Source organism: Bos grunniens, chromosome 4 (assembly GCF_055505025.1).
Source record: "Bos grunniens cultivar Pamir isolate PY7600 chromosome 4, Bosgru_T2T1.0, whole genome shotgun sequence".
NCBI classification, from domain to species: domain Eukaryota; kingdom Metazoa; phylum Chordata; class Mammalia; order Artiodactyla; family Bovidae; genus Bos; species Bos grunniens.
Window position 1 is genome coordinate 108,046,558 of NC_141168.1, and position 23,269 is coordinate 108,069,826.

Here is a 23,269-nt window from a genome sequence, read left to right on the forward strand (position 1 = left end):
ATGACCCATCTCCTAGAGTAATGGAAACAAAAACGAAGAAAAACAAATGGGACATAATTAAACTTAAAAGCTTTTGTACGGCAAAGGAAACCCATGCATAAGATGAAAAGACAACCCTCAGAATGGAAGAAAATAACCGCAAATAACCTGACGTAGGGTTAATCTCCAAGATATACAAGCAGCTCATGCAGCTTAATATCAGAAAAACAAACAACTCAATGAAAAAATGGAAGACCTAAACAGACATTTATCCAAAGTAGACATACAGATGGCTAATAAACACATGAAAAAATGCTCCGCATCACTTATTATTGGAGAAATGCAAATCAAAACTACAGTGAGGTATTACCTTACACTGGTAAGAATGGCCAACATCAAAAAATGTACAAACAATAAATGCTAGAGAGGATGAGGAGAAAAGGGGACCCTCTTGCACTACTGGTGGGAATGTAAATTGATACAGCCACTCTGGAGAATAGTGTGGACATTCTTAAAAAACTAGGAATAAAACTATCATATTACCCAGCAATTCCACTACTGGGCATATACCCTGAGAAAACCACAATTCTAAAATACACATGTACCCCAATGTTCACTGCAGCACTATTCACAATACCCAGGACATGGAAGCAATCTGGATATCCATCGACAGATAAATAGATAAAGAAGTTGTGGTACATATATACAAAGAAATTTTACTAAGTCATAAAAAAGAACAACTCTGAGTCAGTTCTAGTGAGATGGATGAACCTAGAGCCTATTATACAGAGTGAAGTAAGTCAAAAAGAGAAAAAAAAAAATCATATATTAACGCATATACATGGAATCTAGAAAAATGGTACTGATGAGACTATTTACATGGCAGCAATAGAGACACAGACAGAGAGAACAGGCCTGTGGGCACAGCACGGGAAGGAGAGGGTGGGACGACCGGAAAGAGGAGCACTGAACACATATATGACCGTAAGTGTAACAGTGGCCAGGGAGAGTGCCAGTGAACATCTGCTGGAGGACTCAGGGAGCACAATCTGGTGCTCTTTGCAAACCTCAAAGGGCAGGAGGGAGTTTAAGGAAGGAGGGGACATATGTACACATATGGCTGATTCACGCTGAGGTATGGCAGAAACCAACACAACACTGGAAAATAATTTCTCCCCAATTTAAAAGTAAAACAAAGAAATGTAAAAATAAAGTGAATTGCTAACCCCCCCCCCAAAGAAAAACACTGCTTGCACCACAGTCTTATTAAAAGAGCTTCAAGTATACTGCAGAAAAATCACAGCAGTGTTTACTTATTTTTGTTTATTTCACTGAGCCTTCACAGTAGACAATATGGAGTGGTTCCAGCTGTCATTTTGTTGACCTTTACCTAAGTGGGACACAGTTCTCAGAAATATCTCCACATAGATAATAAGTATTTTAAGCAATATCAAAAATGGAGACAAAAATTTAAATAAAGCAGTATGGCTGACACAAGTTTGGGGAAAAATGTTCTTAAAAGAATGCAAGTTTTTCATAAAATCATTTTCTGAAAGCTTTCTTTGACCAGACTTGATTTTCTTATTAAAACATACCTCCAGAAACCATATGCAATGTTTGATTTTTTTTCTCCATCTACTCATTAGTCAAACAGAAATAAATCTAATGGGGACCAAAAAAACTTTTAAAAACTAAGCATCCTTAAATCTTGGTATATGAATAGTGAACTATGTTCAGTTTTTAGTTCTTGATTCCAAAACCAATAAAATCACAGCAAAAGCTTAAATGAATCCACAGATCTCAAAGGATAACAGATCATAAAACTCACACAGATTTGGCAAGGTGGCAGTCACTTGACAGAAGGAGAAAAAGATACATAAATATAAGCTAAAGTTCCACAATTTTTATCCTAAAAACTTGACGTTATGTGAAAAGTAGAGTCCTTAACTATAAAATAATTTTCTATTTTAACAAACATCTAGCATTAATAAGTACTCTATGCATTATATTTCTCCCTTCTAAGTGAAAAAATTATTTGAATTAATTTGAATCATAAAGCTCAACAGGCTTAAACTTTGATTTTAGTGTTTTGAATGGAAATCTTCCAAAATGTACAATTTTCTTTCTTACTTAGTGAAACAAAATAAAATGAATATTAATTAGTCTTTTGATGCTTTCTCATTATCATAATCAGGTTTCTCATTATCATAATCAATTACCATCCCACTCTGAAATACCGTGCTGCCCTTAGGAATTACTGACATGTGACAAAATGTTAAAACTGAAAACACAGGACACCGGTCTTAGACATAACCTGGTTCAGATCAAGGTACTCACAACTTTCTAGTCCTGTGAAAATGGGCAAACTAATTAACATCACTACATTTGTTTCATCTGTTATAAAACAAGGGATCATAATGCTGTACTCATGCAGTCACTAGAAGGCTTAAATAAGTTTATGCAAGAGAATATAGTAATGCCATCAACAATATAAAATCAAACATTATTTCTTCTCAAATTAGAATATTTCCTAATTCTGAATAATTGATATAACTGTACAAACAACTGGTAGATAAGTTGGGCAAAACTTTCTTTGCAGAACCAAATAACAAAAACTTTTAGAGTTGAAAGCACATAAATAGGATGGTAAATTTAAACCTTATGTTGCAATATATTTAAAATAAATGCTTTTGCAAACTGTATCATTTCAAATCTTTGTTTGATGCTGCTATATAGACAACTAATTTTTATTTTAATTTTGTACAAGAAAAATCTTGCAAAATAGGGATATTTACAAACATCCAAAAATTAGTTTATAAAAAATTGAGACATTTAAGAAAACCTAGAAAATTGAAGCAGAGAAGGTAATGGCACCCCACTCCAGTACTCTTGCCTGGAAAATCCCATGGATGGGGGGAGTCTGGTAGGCTGTAGTCCATGGGGTCGCTAAGAGTCGGACACGACTGAGCGACTTCACTTTCACTTTTCACTTTCATGCATTGGAGAAGGAAATGGCAACCCACTCCAGTGTTCTTGCCTGGAGAATCCCAGGGACAGGGGAGCCTGGTGGGCTGCCGTCTGTGGGGTCGCACAGAGTCGGACACGACTGACGTGACTTAGCAGCAGCAGAAAATTGAAGAAAATCTAGAAAATACCATTTGTATGGAGTAAAGGATCAATCTAACCCATACTGTTCCACGGATTCAAGGTTAATTACGATCTAAAATTACAAAAGACTCTGTATGGACATTGACCAGCTGATTCTAAAATTTATATATATAGAAATGAAAAAGCCCAAGAATAAACAAGTCAATCTTGAAAAAGAACAAAGTGTAAGAATTCTATTTGTTATAAAGTTTTTTCATAGTGATTTATTTATATATATATAAATACCTAAAACATATAAAATGTATTTCTATATAATTTTACATGTATCTCTTTCAGAATTTTCCAGTTTATTGTGATCCACACAAAGACTTTGGCATAGTCAATAAAGCAGAAATAGATGTTTTTCTGGAACTCTCTTGCTTTTTCATGATCCAGCGGATGTTGGCAATTTGATCTCTGGTTCCTCTGCCTTTTCTAAAACCAGCTTGAACATCTGGAAGTTCACAGTTCATGTATTGCTGAAGCCTGGCTTGGAGAATTTTGAGCATTACTTTACTAGCATGTGAGATGAGTGCAATTGTGTGATAGTTTGAGCATTCTTTGGCATTGCCTTTCTTTGGGATTGGAATGAAAACTGACCTTTTCCAGTCCTGTGGCCACTGCTGAGTTTTCCAAATTTGCTGGCATATTGAGTGCAGCACTTTCACAGCATCATCTTTCAGGATTTGAAATAGCTCAACCGGAATTCCATCACCTCCACTAGCTTTGTTCGTAGTGATGCTTTCTAAGGCCCACTTGACTTCACATTCCAGGATGTCTGGCTCTAGGTGAGTGATCACACCATCGTGATTATCTGTGTGGATCACCATAAACTACGGAAAATTCTGAAAGAGATGGGAATACCAGACCACCTGACCTGCCTCTTGAGAAATCTGTATGCAGATCTGGAAGCAACAGTTAGAACTGGACATGGAACAACAGACTGGTTCCAAATAGTAAGAGGAGTATGTCAAGGCTGTATATTATCACCCTGCTTATTTAACTTTTATGCAGAGTACATCATAAGAAATGCTGGGCTAGAAGAAGCACAAGCTGGAATCAAGATTGCTGGGAGAAATATCAATAACCTCACATATGCAGATGACACCACCCTTATGGCAGAAGGTGAAGGGAACTAAAAAGCCTCTTGATGAAAGTGAAAGAGGAGAGTGAAAAAGTTGGCTTAAAGCTCAACATTCAGAAAACAAAGATCATGGCATCTGGTCCCATCACTTCATGGCAAATAGATGGGGAAACAGTGGAAAGAGTGTCAGACTTTATTTTTTTGGGCTCCAAAATCACTGCAGATGGTGATTGCAGCCATGAAATTAAAAGACGCTTACTCCTTGGAAGGAAAGTTATGATCAACCTAGATAGCATATTCAAAAGCAGAGACATTACTTTGTCAACAAAGGTCTGTCTAGTCAAGGCTATGGTTTTTCCAGTAGTCATGTATGGATGTGAGAGTTGGACTGTAAAGAAAGCTGAGCGCCGAAGAACTGATGCTTTTGAACTGTGGTGCTGGAGAAGATTCTTGAGAGTCCCTTGGACTGCAAGGAGATCCAACCAGTCCATTCTAAAAGAGATCAGCCCTGGGTGTTCTTTGGAAGCTGAAACTCCAGTACTTTGGCCACCTCATGTGAAGAGCTGACTCATTGGAAAAGACCCTGATGCTGGGAGGGATTGGGGGCAGGGGGCAGGAGGAGAAGGGGACAACAGAGGATGAGATGGCTGCATGGCATCACCAACTTGATGGACATGAGTTTGAGTAAACTCCGGGAGTTGGTGATGGACAGGGAGGCGTGGCGTGCTGCGATTCATGGAGTCGCAAAGAGTTGGACACAACTGAGCGACTGAACTGAACTGAACTTACATATATCAATTAACTGCTATTTGTTGATAATAACAGTACAGCACAGTACTGGTACAGCAAGACAAAAACAAGTATAAGTGGGACAGAACAAAGAACCTGGAAACAGACTCATATAAAAAGTTGATTTAGGGCAAAAATAGCATGTGATGGAAGTAGAAAAAAGAACAGTCTTTTTAATAAATAATGTTGGTACAATTAGATATCCATATAGGAAAAAAATTTAATTGTATCTTTCCCTCACATTACCCATAAAACAACAACAAAAACTTCAGGTGGATATGAAGGCCTTAAGGTTGAAAGACAAAACTAAAAAGCTCTTAGAATAGAGGAGAATATCTTCATAATCGCAGAAGAGGGGAAAATTTCTTAAACAGCACACTAAAAGCATTGACCAAAAAGGAAATAACTGATAAACTTAACTAACTTAAAAATAATAAACTGTAGTTCAACAAAAAACTTAATAAAGACTGAAAACAAGTGGCACAGGGTTAGACAAGATACTGCAACTGATACAAGCAACAAAGGGTTTCCAGTCAAACTTTAAGCAGAAATTCTGCAAACTGATGAGATAGCACACAGAATGAAAAAATGAACAAAGAACTGCAACATGTACTTAAAAATAGGCAAAAGTAAAGAACAAAGAGGACCACTGAGGGATACATATTAAAAAAGTTTTTAATAATTTTATTCAAAAAGAAACAAAGTACTTCCATGAAACTTAGGGAGAGTGATAACCTGCAAACATTAAAATGACTTCTGAGTCAATGACAATATTCTATTTCTTCATGTGGGAGGTAGTTACATGGGTATTTATGTTATAATTAATACTGTATAATTGTTTTACATGCATGCAAGCATGCTAGGTCGCTTAAGTTATGTCCGACTCTGGGCAATACTGTGGACTGGAGCCCATCAGGCTCCTCTGTCCATGGGACTCTCCAGGCAAGAATACTGGAGCAGGTTGCCATGCCCTCCTCCAGGGGCGCTTCCTGACTCAGAGATTGAACCCACGTCTCATGTCTCCTTCTTTGCAGGTTGGTTCTTTACCACTAGTGCCACCTACCAAGCCTGTAATTGTTTTATATATTTTAGTGTATATGTGCATGCTCAGTCACTCAGTCGTATCTGACCCTTTTGCAACCCTAAGGACTGTAGCCCACCAGGTTCCTCTGTCCATGGGATTTTCCAGGCAAGAATACTGGAGTGGGTTTCCAATTCCTCCTCCTTTTGCGTATATATTTTGTAATAAAAGCATATTTTCTTACGTGTACTGAAAGAATTTAGGTGACAATTTCCCAGATATTATACCAAAAATAAAGATTCTCCTTAAAAACGTCATCTGGAGATTCAGTGTTTCCTCATTTGGTTGTTTCAGAGTCAGACTGGCCTTCGTAGGTCATTGACTGCTTTCTCCTGAGAAGGCTGCATGGAAGAGGGATCCTTTGGACTGGGTCTTAAGGGGTAGGTTTAGGTATTGGTAGACTGGAGAAAGGATTCAACTGGTTTTACTAATCCTACTGTCATTTTGATAAGTAAATCCTCATGAGTGACTTTGCTTCCCTGGATGTCAAGTTTTCTCATTAAATTAAAAAAAAAAAAAAAAGGATTATGCTGCAGTAAAAATTCAAGTATTCAGTTTTCTCCCCCGGTGATATGCTTTCAAAATACACATGTTTGAGAAGAAGTCCATAGACCTGCCCATCCATTAACTCTCACTGTGCTCATTAGCAGCCAAACTACAGAGGATACCTTTGGCTGGCTAGGCAGGAAAAGTGACAAGCCGTATTTCTGACCCAACCAGCATGAACAATGAAGTTAGATACATCAGAAACCAAGAAAAATTCTACGCCTCAGTTACCCCAAATTTCAGGTAGAAACAATAACTTTCATGCTACATATCTTGAAGGCCATGTATCTTAATTGTTGGTAAAGTGATTTGAAGAAGACAAACTAAAGAGAGCTATTGCTTCTTAACACAAAATAGGATACAGTAGAAATAACTCGAGACAGGACAGATGTGCTGCTTCAAGCACTGGGCATTTATTTTACCAGCTGGGTGACTGATCATAGATGAGTTGGACCAAACTGGTTAAAATCATTTAAGGTTTTTTTTTGCCCACTCTATAATTATATGTAAATTAGCCCTTCCAAAACTATATGCTATCTAGGGTTCCATGCTCTATTTTAAACAGGTTTTATGACAAAGCTAATAAATAAAAATTCAATATTATAACTAAGATAAACCAAAATCATCAGTTTCTGAAAGGACTTAAAATAACATTTCTTTAAACAGTTTTCCCAGAGCATATATTTCTTTCCATTTATTAAAGCTAACACTTTACATATACTTTGCTAAAACATGCAAGTAATGTTATATTAAGTTATACCTACAACTATCACTACGACTGATTAAAGAGAGTAAAAAGGATGAATGAGTTTCCATAAAAAACAAAAATCAGGCATAATGAATCCAGTTTTATACACTCACCTTTAGCTAAGCATGCATGTTCAACCATCACATACAGGTTTCTGTACTACCTGGCCAACAGTTGAGCTGCTGTTTAACAGAAGACCCAAGTTTCATCTTCCCACACAGGCTGCCCAGTCTCCTCAGCCAGATCCCCTGCACGGCCAGCTGCTGAAACTCCCAATTCCACAAATAAAGATCTAAGCCCTAGTAGAACAGGATGTCCCCCGGACATTGTTCTAGTCCCAGCTCCCTGGTGCCTAGGCCGTACCAGCTGTTAAATACTTAGAAAGTCACTCTTGGGTAAACTAGGAGTAAGTAAAATGTTTCTTTTGCACTCTAAAGGGAAAACAAGAGGTAAAGTGGGTCTGACTCACCAAATTTTACTATTTCATTGGCTGAAATTACTGATTACTGGCAGCTTTATGTAGATAGACAGCCAGAGTCACTCTTTATCCTTTTCTGGGTTACCACATCTCTCAAATTTGCTGTCATTACAATAACAAGAAGTTCTAACAAGAACTAACACTTCGACAAGAAAATTCTGCTAAACTAAGTACAAAGTATTTGCCTCTAGGAAATCAGACAGTTAAAAGTATATTGTCAGTATATATATTGAAAGTATATTTCTTTTTCTAGTCTGAATCTGTGCAAAAAAAAAAAAAATATATATATATACACACACACACACACACACACACACACACGGTTACAAAAATGGCTTTTGAGGAAACGTATTAAAATACAGTTTTTCTCCAACCACAGTCTCAGAGGAACTTAACAGAATAGTACCTACTGGTTATCTAAAATACCACCAAGTGCAAAAAGGTTATCATTCAATTCAATTTACTGATTAAACAGTGAGTTAAGATAAATGACATTGAATACTTTAAATAAGCTTTTTATAAATATTATAATTCCTCATTTGGAGCTGACCATTTATCTTGAGATGTATGTTATCTCTATTTCACAGATGAGAAAATCAGGGCTCTGAGACACTGCCCACTACTCATCTGGTAAGTAATAGAGCTGGATTTGAATACTGAAACACTGACATTTGCAAAGAGTACTAGCAAAGAGATAAGCACAGTGTACAGCACAAAAGAAGCCTAAAGTGTTCCCTAAAGAAGCTTAAAATTCTAACTAAAGAACAAGCCAGAGAGGTAACATAAAGAGGAGTCTATGGGGTCATTATGGGGCTCAAAACGTACTGTCATTACTGTATTCATCCTACTACTTACTCAGGCTCCTGAGAAGCAGTGGAGGTAGTCCCAGTGCTCCTTTCAGCCATGATGCTCAGGCTCGGAGTACTGTCACTTTAAGACCATAACACAAAACCACAGGACAAGTACCAATCATTTAATACACTAAATACCAACTAAATTGGTAATGCATGTCACTTCTGATTCAGCAAAGTATGCATCAGAAATCAAACACACATCCAAATAATTTTCAAAAAAGCGAAGAACTAATGAGTAAGATAGAAAACACATACTTCAAAACAGGATTTTCTTCCCTAAGATTTGCGAGATAAAATTCTCACTTAAAAATTAAGTCCAATAATTTTAGCAGTAGTGCTTCCCTGGTGGCTCAGATGTTAAAGCATCTGTCTGCAATGCAGGAGACCTGGGTTCGATCCCTGGGCGGGGAAGAGCTCCTGGAGAAGGAAATGGCAACCCACTCCAGTACTCTTGCCTGGAAAATCCCATGGATGGAGGAGCCTGGTAGGCTACAGCCCATGGGGTTGCAAAGAGTCACAAATTTTGGCAGTAGAATGTTATAAATCTGCTGTACCTAATAGCTCTTCACTGAGCTTATTAAGGACAAAAAACTATTTCACTTTATAAACATATACACATGGCTTCTTCTATAACTTCTTTTTTTTAATTTAAATTTATTTATTTTAATTAGAGGCTAATTACTTTACAATATTGTATTGGTTTTAACATACATCAACATGAATCCACCATGGGTGTACACGGGTTCCCCATCCTGAACCCCCCTCCCACCTCCTTCCCCATACCATCCCTCTGGGTCATCCCCGTGCACCAGCCCCAAGCATCCTGTATCCTGCATCGAACCTGGACTGGCGATTCGTTTCTTATGTGATATTATAAATGTTTTAATGCCATTCTCCCAAATCATCCCCCTCCTCCCTCTCCCACAGAGTCCAAAAGACTGTTCTATACATCCGTGTCTCTTTTGCTGTCTCGCAGATGGTCATCGTTACCATCTTTCTAAATTCCATATATATGTGTTAGTATACTGTATTGGTGTTTTTCTTTCTGGCTTACTTCATTCTGTATAATAGGCTCCAGTTTCATCCACCTCATTAGAACTGATTCAAATGTGTTCTTTTTAATGGCTGAGTAATACTCCATTGTGCATATGTACCACAGCTTTCTTATCCATTCATCTGCTGATGGACATCTAGGTTGCTTCCATGTCCTGGCTATTATAAACGGTGCTGTGATGAACATTAGGGTACACGTGTCTCTTTCAATTCTGCTTTCCTCGGTGTGTATGCCCAGCAGTGGGATTGCTGGGTCGTATGGCAATTCTATTTCCAGTTTTTTAAGAAATCTCCACACTGTTCTTCATAGTTGCTGTACTAGTTTGCATTCCCACCAACAGTGTAAGAGCTTCTATAACTTCTTAAGACCAAACAGGCCTTTTGGGCTCCCTTCAATCACTGATGACCAAACAGTCAGTTATCATTTCAATTTGCATTCTATCAAATTGCTTAGAATCCTAATATCATAAGTTATTGCCTGATATCAATTAATTCAATCACAATTTTCTAAATCAAAACCTGGCCTACTTCCTGGTAGATTCAAAACCTGATTAATTTCCAGAATACAAGAACGTTCCATTAATAACAGAACTCACTAACAACAAATATAATAATAATAAATTTTAACTGATATTTTACCATCTTTTCAAAATTGGCTTGGCCATCCAAGAAACACTTCCTTACCCTACAGAAAAGATTTGTGGCCAAGCAGTGTGAAAACGGAAAGTATTTGGTGCAGAGAATACACAGAGCCTCTATATATTAACATTCTATCAATGCTGCAGTGTCTAGGATGTAGTCTAGAGCTTACTTACTCTCTAAAAGGCAAAATACATTAAGTGAGGCTCTTCAAACAGAGAGGCCCAGCTGAGACATATGCACCAAAAACAGGAGCTCTGTTTTCCTTGGCTTTTTAAAAATAACTTCTGAGAATGACTTCTGAGACCAACCCACAAATAGACTGTTCACAGTGACCTTCTTGTTCGTCCGAGCATGGCCCAGAGAGTGAAACCACAATGTTCGGTCAGTAAAGCTATCTCCCTGCTTCAGGCTCCACTCAAAGAAAGTGTTCTATCAGTGCAGCCCTGGCACAAGCAGCTTCTGTAGGCGTTCCATCACCGTCACCAGGGAACGTCTGTCCATGGAACTTATATGTATTAAACAAGATGTTCTTTGTGTAACGAGTATATTAGAGTAAAACGTAAAAGCCTATTCTAAGAGCATTAAACTTCAAAAAGGTATTTTTTTCTTAACATAAAAAAACCTTTTTTTTAAAAAAATTCTCCACGTACATGCTCCACATTCTATTCATATATTCTTTCTCCTATCCCTAACAAGGTTACCTAATACCCATTTCATCACATGATTTCTCATAAAATCTCATCTAGTTTACTACATGTCAGCATGTACAACTGCATTAATAACATATTAATAAAATTTGTTTCTGTTAGTTTTAAGATTTCTGGAGCAAAGCATTGAGATTGTTCTAAATCACTCCAAAGACACAGTAAGCAGTGTGAATTCACTTCTATATAACAAAAATTTATTTTTCTTACATTTCACTTATACTCCTGATTATAAATACTAGCTAATCCAGACAAAGACTGGATTTTCACCTTTGGATAGTTGTTTTCTAGTTGTCCAATGAGATTACCAGATTGGTCTAAATTTATTCAATATATTATTTGAAAGAATTAACATGAATTCTATGATTAGATATTCCTGATCTCTCTACAGTGTTCTCTTTGAAGTGAGTTTGAATCCCAAAAGACCAATTTATCCACAATTACAGTTACAGAATTTCAGTTAGGAGAATTGCTACTGAGAATCTATCCAAAGAAAACAAAAATTCTAACTTGAAAAGATACGTGCACCTTCATGTTCAATGCAGCACTGTTTACAACAGCCGAGACATGGAACAACCTAAGCCTCCACTGACAGATGAATGCATAAAGAAGATACAGTACACACACACAATGAACTATGACTCAGTCTCTCTCACACACACAAACCCACAATGAGATCTTGCCCACTGAGATAAATTTTAGTTCCAATTTCTCCACTCAACGTATTAGCGATTTCGTTCAACTTTGCAACTCCATGTAGAGTCTGACATAGACTTCATGATTTGGGAGTGACCTAATTCATTACAAAACAAAAGGTGGAACAGAGTTAAAGAAGGAGCTCTTTCCAAGGTGACACTGATTCACATAGTCTATTCTCTTTTAGAATCTTTAGCCAACTTGCTGTGAATTATTTTAAGTGAACAGTTAACTCCCTCTAGTAAAACAGTCTTTAAATGTTAGCCCTCATAATGCCTGTTGTTCAGTAGCTAAGTCGGTTCTGATTTTGTGACCCCATGAATTACAGGATGCCAAGCTCCCAAGACCTTCACTCTCTCTCTCAGTTGGTTCAAACTCATGTCTATTGAGTCAGAGATAATTCCTAACTATTAGTACTTGTGTGATTAATAAATTTTAATTGGATGAAATTTTTAAAATTAAGGAATTAAAAGAAAAGGAGTTGGTTATAGAAGAAATAGAGATAAACAGAGAAGAACATCTATATGGTGATTACTGTTGAAACATTATTGTAGGTTTTAACTTGATTGCTCAGTTTTTAAAAAATAAAAACATAAAACAGCTTCTTTGCCCCTACAATTAGTTCACAAAACAAGACCACAATCATCAGAATTTCCTAGAAAAGGAAGTCATATTCACTTTGAAAGAGATCAAGCTTGCCAAAATTTTTCAGATGCTTTTACTTGTAAGATAATCTAAAAATCAACCTCATAAAAGAATGCTTTATTGTAATTCCACATTTAAAAGTATAAAATTAATTTTATATGCTTAATTCAGATATTAATAATTTTTGTTTTAAATTTAACATAATCTTTAGCATGAGGTATTTTGGATGAAATATGCTGATATGAAAAATATCTTTAGAAAAAGGCTAAATTCTGAAAAGCAGCATTGTTATCTTAAAAAAAATTCAGACCAAGTGTTAAGAGAATTCTATTCAAAGAGGAAAATTCTCTTCTCAGACTGCATTTCTGTCAGGCATATCACTCAATTCATCATTTTTATCTACTAGCTATGTGCAATACTGATATCAATGGAACTTGTATATTTTTACAGACAAATAACATATACAACTAAACATAAAACATCAATATAAGAATATTGTATCATTAAATCTTCCAGCTTATGTTCAAATTTTAAAAATATTATTATAGCAACAGAAGGCAGCTCAGAATGAACTTCTTCAAATCTCCCCCAAAGTCTCTGAAATATATATGTATACAATGTTTATCAATGAGAGTTATTCAAAATAAAATACTATGATCACTCTGTAATTTGATGGATTTCTTCCTGATGAAATAGTTTTAACTTTCAAAAGAGCAGCATATAAAAATTTTTTTAAACTAGGTATTATGATTATATATTTTAAGATAAACCAAAGGAGAAGACAAGAAAAAAAACTATTGCAAGACTTACTAACTACAGCAAATACCAGTGTTGCTCAAGGTACACTGTCAATACTGGGTAGCCACACTAAAAGACACAAGTGTCAACATATGTTATACAGCTTGACCCTCCTGCTGCTTGCTATAAATGTAGTATGAGTGGAATTCAGTGACAGAAACCAAAAAAAAGAAAAAGTAAAAGAACAAATTGCCTTTCATTTAAAAGCTGAGATAGTTATCAAAGTTGCAAAGAACACAATGGGAGAAGCTCAGAAATGAGATGGCACTTAAAGCAAAAAGGTACAAAATTAAGTATCTCTAAACAGCCTTTGATATTAACATTCTTGGAACTGTTACAGCACATATAGTACCAAAAATGCTAAATATGTTTGTATAAGCTCTGGCATGGGCAGGTTCTTAGTAAAATTTATCATTCATTAAACAAATGATTTAATATAAAGGTCTTCTGTTTTTCCTATGGTCAAACAACTTCCTGGCCACCTGACCATGCCTATAAAACCCTGAAGAGCCATTTGCCCTATCTGGTAAGGAGCACTGCTTTCCTCCTAGGCCATTCTGCCCTCTAGCCTTCACTTCACCTAGCCAGACTACACTAGGGAGCTATATGTCATGCACACAATTCCAGTCTCTTTATACCTAAGTAACCAGAATTTTTCAAACTTCACCCATCTATGAATATATATATTGGGGGATATATATATAGATATATATGCATCTCCCATTTCAATTGGCTCTTGATGATTCTAAGCTCCCAGTCATTTGACCAACAACTCTAAGCTCTACCTGCTTGATTGCCAGAAGCCTGACACCTGGCAGGATGGCACGAGAAAGAAGTTTCCATTTTTCTTGGGAATCAAAAGGAACACATGCAAGAGTTCCTGGATGGACTAATCCTGATTTCTACTTCCCATCACAGGTCATCCAGATCCAGCCCTGATGGGTCTAGAGATGTGGTAATCAAAGAGGGGCCCACAAATTCCCTAATAACTCCCCACTGGTAGCACTGGAAAACAATCACATCTTTTTGTCAAGAGGTAAGGATCTCTGCACACCTGAATACTACAGGGCATTCCTTGTCAAGACAGTAAGCAGCATCCTCTTTCTTTGGGGAAAGAGTCTAAGGAAGAGTCAAATCCATTCTTTCTCAGTCTGCACAGGGGTACGTGTGACCATTAAACCAAAGGGAGAACAACAGACTATGAGCAGAATTCATTTGTCACTTCCAAATCATTGCTTTTAGGAGAGGACAGATGACTCTTCTACACCCTGACCTCTTCTACCATCTGGATAACAATGAAGTTTATGATGGGGATAGTAACTCCATGAGATGCAAGAAGCCTCAATTTCTGAATTAATGCTTGCCAACCTGAAGCAGCCACAACTATTATGTAACAAGGAAATAAGCTTTACTGAACCAGCCATTAAATTTTTGGATTTGTTACTGCAGACAGGGGCTTCCCTGGTGGCTCAGATGGTAAAGATTCTGACTGCAATGCAGGAGATCCAGGTTTGATCCCTGAGTCAGGAAGATCCCCTGGAGAAGGGAATGGTATCCACTCTAGTACTCTTGACTGGAGAATTCCATGGACAGAGGAGCCTGGCAGGCTACAGTCCACGGGGGCACAAAGAGTTGGACATGACTGAGTGACTAACACTGTCACTGCAGACTACCCTAACTGAAACAGGATCCCACAGTAAGGTTAATACTCTCTCAACCACTGTTCCTTTTTGCAATCTACTCTACAAAGAAATATATCAAGAAATCTATATGGAGTCTCTATGGAACATCTTTAAAGCTCACATATATATACAATGCTACCTGTGGGGAGATTTCTAGTAGGTTTTCCATCCCCTAGAAATCCTTTATATAAATCAGAATGCAAATAGTAAAATAGACGGTGTAATACCATCAAACTACACCCACCAAAGGCATCAGCCTTTTAACTGGGTCTCAGGGACGGGGGAGCCTGGTGGGCTGCCATCTATGGGGTCACACAGAGTCGGACACGACTGAAGTGACTTAGCAGCAGCAGCAGCCTATTATACCAATCATCTAATTGGACCCTCACAACAAAACTGTGAAATAGATATTATCCCTATTTTACAGAAAGAAAAAACTGGAACAGTTTACATAACTGTATAACAGACACAAATGGAAAACTAAACGTGGAATTTAACACTGTTTTAATAGATACCCAAAGCTAGCTCATTTATTTATATAATACTTGGATTAGACTTCCAAGTTTTCCTAGACTTCTCCAAGTATTTACATATTTGTTGGTAGACACAAGCTATAAAATAAACATTTCTTCATAGTATAATTGGGCCTTAAAATAAAGTCACTATTGCAATTCACTAAAAATTTATTGGGCTTTTATTCTTACATATTATATATAATTAGGAGGCACACGTGTGTGATTCTCAATCCGACTTTTGCCCCCACAGGACATTTGGCAATGTTGGAGACATTCATGGTTGTCAAAAATGGGGGAGGAAAATACCACTAGTGGAGAAGAACAAAAACATTGCTAAATATCCTCCACTACACGAGAAAGTCCCTTCGAACAAAGAATTATCTGATTCAAACATCATAGTACATAGGTTAAGACACCCACCTTAGAGTAATTTACAACCTAGGGCAAAACTCTATACTCCAGTGAAGCCCCTAAACTTTAGGATGACCATTGAAATTAAAAAGATGGCTCCAAAAAGATGCAAGGGTAGACCAGATGTTAAAAACACATACACTCACACACACACACATACACTCACACACACACACATACACTCACACACACACACACACTCACACACACACATACCTATTGGACCTTGAAACTGTGCTTCTCCAAGGATGACAGGAGGCAGTGGTAAGATAACTAAATAGATGGAGGAGCAAACAAACCCTGTCAGACCTCAGGCAGCCCACATCAGAATTGAGAAGGGGCAGGGTTCTCGAAATTACTCTTTAAAATTAAAATCAGGACTTCCTGGCAGTCCAGTGGTCAAGACTCCACACTCTCAATGCAAGCAGCACAGGTGTGATCCCTGGTTGGGGAGCTAAGATCCCACATGCCACATAGTGTAGCCAAAAAATTAAAATGTAGTCACTTTCATTTTTTCTCAAAGACCTACTTGAAGGCATTATCCTACTAAATGAAAAGTGAATTTCCTGTGTTGTAAAAATATTTTTAAACATCAGTTATAATAGGTTGTGGACCTTATTCAGGGCCTTCTTTTCAAAGGAGCATCAAAATGGTTAAGACCTCAATTTATTTTCTTCCTTATGTTAACTGCAAACTGGAACAAATGACTCAGATCTCTCAGTGGGACTCTTGGTAAAATCTGACCAAGAAGGCTAATACAAAAATATTAAGGCATGAAAAACGTAGTTAAAAATCTCTCCATAAACATATCAGTAAGTTTTTTATAAAATTATAATCTATAATAAAGATGCCAAAAATAAGGCTAGATTATTTCTAAGAGCCTCTTCATTTCTGGTCCCATCACTTCATGGCAAACAGATGTGGGAAAAATTGAAACAGTGATAGATTTTATTTTCTTGGGCTCCAAAATCACTGCGGGTGGTGATTGCAGCCATGAAATTAAAAGACACTTGCTCCTTGGAAGAAAAGCTATGACAAACCTAGATAGCATAATAAAAAGCAGACACGTCACTTTGCCAACAAAGTCTGTCTAGTCAAAGCTATGGTTTCTCCAGTAGTCATATACACATGTGAGAGTTGGACTATAAAGAAGCCTGAGCACCAAAGAATTGATGCTTCTGAACTGTGGTGTTGGAGAAGACTCTTGAGAGTCCCTGGGACTGCAAGGAGATCCAACCAGTGCATCCTAAAGGACATCAGTCCTGAATATTCAATGGAAGCGCTGATGCTGAAGCTGAAGCTCCACTACTTTGGCTACCTGATGCAAAGAGCCGAGTCATTGGAAAAAACCCTGATGCTGGAAAAGATTGAGGACAGGAGGAGAAGGGGGTGACAGAGGATGAGATGGTTGGATGGAATCATCGACTCACTGGATATATAAGTTTGAGCAAACTCCAGGAGATAGTGAAGGACAGGGAAGCCTGGCATGCTGAAATCCATGGGTTTGCAAAGAGTCAGACACAACTAAGCAACTGAACAATGACAACAATTTCTAAAACTGTATGTATGATTCTACACATCAATATTTTGTATATCTTTAGGTGAGAACAATGTTAGATAACAGAAAAAAAAAAAAAACTAATTTTCTTATTAACATCTGTTCAGCGGGGTTAAAGGAATTCTCAAATATTGTGAGTTGCTAAGTTTATAGCAGTTATTTATATAGACTGCTACAAATAAAACCAGGACATTTTTCTCAACCACAGATCTTAAAGAAATTCGGTATTGACTTTTCTGGTAGATGTTGACCATAACCAGATGCTAGTATATAACATTTTACAAAATATATGATCCTAAAATGATCTGAAATTTGAGTTTCTGAAAATAAAAGGTTTAAACTCACTAGGTGAATAATTTAAAATTATCCCATAAAAATTTTTACACTATGATTAAGTGTTTTGAAATGCGAGTAAACTAGTATGACTCTGAATGGAATTCTCTAATACGTTTATCTCTGTGACTACATGTGTTGGAATGTTTTAAAATCATATTTAAACTCTTATAAAGGCTTATTATAAGAGAAATACTCAACACTAATGTTTAAGACATTATTTTTTTAACTGTTATTCTCTATAAAATTAATTCATAGATTATTCACAAATCGTCAGCTTTACTACATCTTTAATAAATTGTGAGGGCCTTCCTAGTGGCACAGATGGTAAAGCATCTGCCTATAATGCAGGAGACCTTAGTTCCAACCCTGAGTTGGAAAGATCCCATGGAGAAGGGAATGACTACCTACTCTAGTATTCTTGCCTGGAGAATTCCATGGAAAGAGGAGCCTGGAGGGCTACAGTCCACACAGTCGCAAAGAGTTGGACATGACTTAGTGATTAACACTTTTAATAAACTGTAAAAGATTACTGTATTCAGCCCTATGGAGAAAACTGTAAGTGGATTATATAATATAATTACAAAGCAAAATAAGTGGTAAGAAGAATGAAAAAGTTAAAAAGTAAATAAATGATTTCATCAAAATGTAAAACATTTAATTTTTGTTGAGGATACAGTAGTGAAAAAAAGAGATAAAATCCCTGCCCAGATGCAGCTTAGAGGCTAGTGGACTAGAACATAATGAGCAGAATGTACATTCTAGCATACTTTACTAACAAACGAGTGTATGTTTCCATAAAAATTAATTGCATCATCCCTGTTCTAGGAACATCAAGAATCTTTCCCCAGTTGATTGGCAAAAAAAAAAAAAAAAAATAGATTTCTTCCTTTCCACTGGAAAACACCCATCAGATCTTTGGTACGATATATACTGTCATCAGTGAGAAAGAATCACCATTTCTGGGGTGTTCTCCTTCCTTCAGCATGGCAGTGTGCAACAGGATATGTTGGATGAAATGAGTGTTTAACAAATTAACTCCAAGGTGGCAATATCTAACAGTATACCAGTTAGACTATATACTCCTCTGGGTTGGGAGAAAAAAGCTAATTCAGGCACAGAGTGTCCAGAATTGGTATTAACATGACAGATCTTTATTCTTCTTTTCAGAGGCTTTAAACAGCTCCATACACAAGGAATGCATTCACTAAATATGTACTCACAAATTAGTTAATTTAGACGTGCACAATAAAGTTTATATTAGAAAAGTTACAGACAGGGTAATAACAAAGTGATACAGAAACAGCATAATGACAAAGCAAGCTTTCTTTAAAGATTTTAAACCCTTCTCATAGATTTTTTTTTTTTAAAGAGACACAATATAAGCCAGATGTGTCCTCTCTCTCTCTCTCTAATGGCTTTTTGGGGGGCTCACTTGTTGTTTTGAAATAATTTTCTTATAAAATTACCAGCGATTGCACTGCCATAGCTTAGCCAGAAAGCAAAAGGAATGACTGTGACTTCACTGGTTTGAAGGGATACACACAAATCTGTTCCATTCACATATTTTTCTGACAGATTGCCTGATACCCATGGTACAGAAATTTTTTGTCCTAAAACGATGAAGAAAGCAGGAGACGGTCAACTTTTTACTCAAAGTCAAGCAAAACAAAAGCAGAAATAATCAATTATTCCTTCACTTCCAGCAAGAAATGCCAGCACACTGCAGCATTCAACACAAACATTACTTCCAGTACTCGATAACAGCCCTGCTACATGGGGTGCCTTCACCTGCTCCCTTACCATGATCCCTTAAAATAAGCTAATGATCCAGGGCATCTTTTTCTTCCTCTTTCCCCTTCTGATTTTATATGAAGACAAAAGAAAATTAACCTGAATGCTTCCAAGGCAGTGGTTCTCATTCTAACTACATGTTACCTATGGAAAACACTATAAGTTTCCTTAAAAAAAAAAAAAAAAAAAGAAATACCAAATGATCCAGCAATTCCACTAATAGGCATTTATTCAAAGAAAGAAAAAACACTAAATACAAAAAAATAAATGATCCCTTTGCTTATTGCAGCATTACTTATCATAGCCAAGATATGGAAGCAAACTAAGCAACCATCAATAGACGAATGGATAAAGAAGATGTGGTATACATATACAATAGAATACTACTCAGCTATAAAAAAAAAGAATGAAAATTTGCCACTTTCAACACATGGATGGACCTACAGGGTATTATGCTAAGTAAAGTAAGTCAGAGAAAGACAAATACCATATGATTTTACTTATATGTGTGACCTAAAAAACAAAACAAATGAACAAAAAGAACAAAACGGAAGCAAGTTACAGATATAGAAAATAAATAGGTGGTGGCCATAGGGGCTTAGCAGCAGAGGCGTCAAAAAAAAAAAAAAAAAGGTGAGGTAGATTAAAAGGTATAAACTTCCTGTTGCAAAATGAATGAATCCATAATTATGTAATATGCTTGCATGGTGACATATTATAACTAGACTTACTGTGGTGATAATTTTGAAATGCATATAAAAGAATCACTATTTGAGGTCAGGGGCAGCAACCGGGAGGAGCTACCCCACGCCCGAAGCCAGGGGCGGCGGCAGGGAGGACGAAGCCCACATCCAAGGAGCTGTGGCTGCGTGGATGCAGGAGGGCCTAGAGGAGCTATCCCACATTGAAGGTCAGGAAGGGCAGCGGTGAAGAGATACCCCAAGCCCAAGGTAAGAGAAACCCAAGTAAGATGGTAGGTGTTGCAAGAGGGCATCAGAGGGCAGACACACTAAAACCATACTCACAGAAAACTAGTCAACCTAATCACAATAGGACCACAGCCTTGTCTAACTCAATGAAACTAAGCCATGCCCGTGGGGCAACCCAAGATGGGAAAGTCATGGTGGAGAGATCTGACAGAATGTGGTCCACTGAAGAAGGGAATGGCAAACCACTTCAGTACTCTTGCCTTGAGAACCCCATGAACAGTATGAAAAGGCAAAATGATAGGATACTGAAAGAGGAACTCCCCAGGTCAGTAGGGGCCCAATATGCTACTGGAGATCAGTGGAGAAATAACTCCAGAAAGAATGAAGGGACGGAGCCAAAGCAAAAACAATACCCAGCTGTGGATGTAACTGGTAATAGAAGCAAGGTCTGATGCTATAAAGAGCAATATTGCATAGGAACCTGGAACGTCAGGTCCATGAATCAAGGCAAATTGGAAGTGGTCAAACAGGAGATGGCAAGAGTGAATGTTGACATCCTAGGAATCAGCGAACTCAAATGGACTGGAGTGGGTGAATTTAACTCAGATGACCATTATATCTACTACTGCGGGCAGGAATCACTAAGAAGAAATGGAGTGGCCATCATGGTCAACAAAAGAGTCCGAAATGCAGTACTTGGATGCAATCTCAAAAACGACAGAATGATCTCTGTTCGTTTCCAAGGCAAACCATTCAATATCACAGTAATCCAAGTCTATGCCCCAACCAGTAACACTGAAGAAGCTGAAGTGGAACGGTTCTATGAAGACCTACAAGACCTTTTAGAACTAACACCCCCAAAAGATGTCCTGTTCATTATAGGGGACTGGAACGCAAAACTAGGAAGTCAAAAACACCTGGAGTAACAGGCAAATTTGGCCTTGGAATACGGAATGAAGCAGGGCAAAGACTAATAGAGTTTTGCCAAGAAAATGTACTGGTCATAGCAAACACCCTCTTCCAACAACACAAGAGAAGACTCTACACATGGACATCACCAGATGGTCAACACTGAAATCTGATTGATTATATTCTTTGCAGCCAAAGATGGAGAAGCTCTATACAGTCAGCAAAAACAAGACCAGTAGCTGACTGTGGCTCATATCATGAACTCGTTATTACCAAATTCAGACTTAAATTGAAGAAAGTAGGGAAAACCACTGGACCATTCAGGAATGACCTAAATCAAATCCCTTATGATTATACAGTGGAAATGAGAAATAGATTTAAGGGCCTAGATCTGATAGATAGAGTGCCTGATGAACTATGGAATGAGGTTCGTGACATTGTACAGGAGACAGGGATCAAGACCATCCCATGGAAAAGAAATGCAAAAAAGCAAAATGGCTGTCTGAGGAAGCCTTAAAAATAGCTGTGAAAAGAAGAGAAGCAAAAAGCAAAGGAGAAAAGGAAAGATATAAGCATTTGAATGCAGAGTTCCAAAGAATAGCAAGAAGAGATAAGAAAGCCTTCTTCAGTGATCAATGCAATAAAAATAGAGGAAAACAACAGAATGGGAAAGACTAGAGATCTCTTCAAGACAATTAGAGATACCAAGGGGATATTTCATGCAAAGATAGGCTCGATAAAGGACAGAAATGATATGGACCTAACAAAAGCAGAAGATATTAAGAAGAGGTGGCAAGAATACACAGAAGAACTGTACAAAAAAGATCTTCATGACCCAGATAATCACGATGGTGTGATCACACAACTAGATCCAGACATCCTGGAATGTGAAGTCAAGTGGGCCTTAGAAAGCATCACTACAAACAAACCTAGTGGAGGTGATGGAATTCCAGTTGAGCTATTTCAAATCCTGAAAGATGATGCTGTGAAAGTGCTGCACTCAATATGCCAGCAAATTTGGAAAACTCAGCAGTGGCCACAGGACTGGAAAAGGTCAGTTTTCATTCCAATCCCAAAGAAGGACAATGACAAAGAATGCTCAAACTACCGCACAGTTGCACTCATCTCACACGCTAGGAAATAATGCTCAAAATTCTCCAAGCCAGGCTTCAGAAACATGTGAACCATGAACTTCCAGATGTTCAAGCTGGTTTTAGAAAAGACAGAAGAACCAGAGATCAAATTGCCAACATCATCTGGATCATCAAAAAAGCAAGAGAATTCTGGAAAAATATTTATTTCTGCTTCATTGACTATGCCAAAGCCTTGGACTGTGTGGATCACAATAAACTGTGGAAAATTCTGAAAGAGATGGGAATACCAGACCACCTGACCTGCCTCTTGAGAAACCTGTATGCAGGTCAGGAAGCAACAGTTAGAACTGGATATGGAACAACAGACTGGTTCCAAGGAGGAAAAGGAGTACGTCAAGGCTGTATATTGTCACCCTGCTTATTTAACTTATATGCAGAGTACATCATGAGAAATGCTGGGCTGGAAGAAGCACAAGCTGGAATCAAGATTGCCAGGAGAAATATCAATAACCTCCGATATGCAAATGATACCACCTTTATGGCAGAAAGTGAAGAGGAACTAAAGAGCCTCTTGATGAAAGTGAAAGAAGAGAGTGAAAAAGTTGGCTTAAAAAGCTCAACATTCAAAAAACTAAGACCATGGCATCCGGTCCCATCATTTCATGGCAAATAGATGGGGAAACAGTGGAAACAGTGGCTGACTTTATTTTTCTGGGCTCCAAAATCACTGCATGTGATCACATGGTGATCGCAGCCATGAAATTAAAAGACCCTTGCTCCTTAGAAGGAAAGTTATGAAC

The 23,269-nt window shown here is 37.5% G+C and overlaps 1 protein-coding gene across 34 annotated transcripts in view; it reads right to left on the reverse strand.

Moving 5' to 3' along the window:
* The window catches only part of PPP1R9A (protein phosphatase 1 regulatory subunit 9A), a 349,650-nt gene that overhangs the window by 235,084 nt on the left and 91,297 nt on the right, over positions 1-23,269 (reverse strand). For 2 of the 34 annotated variants that reach the window (XM_086397818.1, XM_086397817.1), the window contains exon 1: positions 7,488-7,783. The exons of 30 other annotated variants lie outside the window; for them this stretch is intronic. The gene's annotated coding sequence lies outside the window, so the exon portion shown is untranslated. Of the gene's footprint in view, positions 1-7,487; positions 7,784-23,269 lie in introns of those variants that run through there. 2 more of the 34 variants (XM_086397824.1, XM_086397822.1) reach the window with 1 other exon arrangement.